The 1,218-nt window shown below is 31.4% G+C and overlaps 1 protein-coding gene across 1 annotated transcript in view; it reads left to right on the top strand.

Annotated features, from left to right (window-relative positions):
- Positions 1 to 1,218, top strand: part of LOC109588667 (BEACH domain-containing protein lvsF-like) — an 8,374-nt gene that overhangs the window by 3,904 nt on the left and 3,252 nt on the right. The window lies entirely within an intron of this gene.

Here is a 1,218-nt window from a genome sequence, read left to right as displayed (position 1 = left end):
AAGTACTGGCAACAAAGTTGCATAGTGGATGCCTACCTTTAGGCTATCATACATGGTGCAACATTGTTGCATGCAACTTTGTGGCTACTTTGATCTTATTGCCTCAAGTGGACTATTACTCAACTTGAGGCAACAAGATCAAAGTAACCACAAAGTTGCATGCAAAACAATGTTGCCCCATGTATGATGGCATTAAAACTGATGGTCCTTTATGATGAATTCATTTTATATTTCTGTTTTCTGTTGTTTATATACTTAAAAATTTGTGGCACTTTTTGTAGCTCTTGCAGAAGACCGTCATTCTCATCCACCATACTGTTAGTTTATACAGTGTAACATTGCATGCATGCAAGTTTTTAACGCATCAATATTGTGTTGCATGCTTCATTCACTAATGAAAAAAGTGTTGCATGTAGAGAAGTGTACTTGCATTGTGCTACTGATAGTGATGATGTTCCAAGTCAATAGAGTCAATAGCTGCTATACAGTTCCTGTCTTATAATACTGGAGGTGCTTTTGATATCTTCTCAGCTCTTTTCAGTGGTTCCTTAGATAATGCCATGATAAATGTTAAAATTAATTCTAAAGGCTGCTGCTGTATATTCTTTAAATAGTGTTACATATATCAACATGATAAGTGCATGAAACTAATGTAAACTGTGAATAGTAGTAGAGTTGAACGTGGGTCAACTCTACAGATGCTGCAGCTATGTATAATTCTATTAATCTGCAAAAACAGTAGTCAACATAATTTCTTTTAAGTGGTAATCAAACAGTGAAATTACATAAATTGCATTTTATTTTTCCTTCTTAATATAACTTCCTTCTTTAGTAAGTTGAGTCATTTTCTTGGTCTATATAGTAACTGTATGTCATAGTGATAGTTTTGTTTTAGTTCATATCCTGGTATATGTCATTCATTAATTGCTATGTTGAAGTGCTACATACTGCATGTAGCACTATAATTTGCTGAAGAATCTGTGCTCAAAAATGTTAATTTATTTTTGAAACTAACAAAATTAATAATGAAAAAACAAGGTCAAATTCAAAATGCACAAAAAGTCATTCCGTTATTAATACTATAACTATTTCTAATACAATTATAATTGAACTATAGTAATTGTTACTAATATACTAAATGTATATCCTCTATCTAACATTTCATTATTATTATTAGTCTTGTTTTGATAGAAAGTCACAAACTGTTTTCACTTCTTC

This window comes from Amphimedon queenslandica, unplaced genomic scaffold, assembly GCF_000090795.2.
Source record: "Amphimedon queenslandica unplaced genomic scaffold, v1.1 AMPQUscaffold_11944, whole genome shotgun sequence".
NCBI classification, from domain to species: domain Eukaryota; kingdom Metazoa; phylum Porifera; class Demospongiae; order Haplosclerida; family Niphatidae; genus Amphimedon; species Amphimedon queenslandica.
The sequence above is the reverse complement of the archived record's forward strand: the minus strand, read 5'-3'. Positions and strand labels throughout refer to the sequence as shown.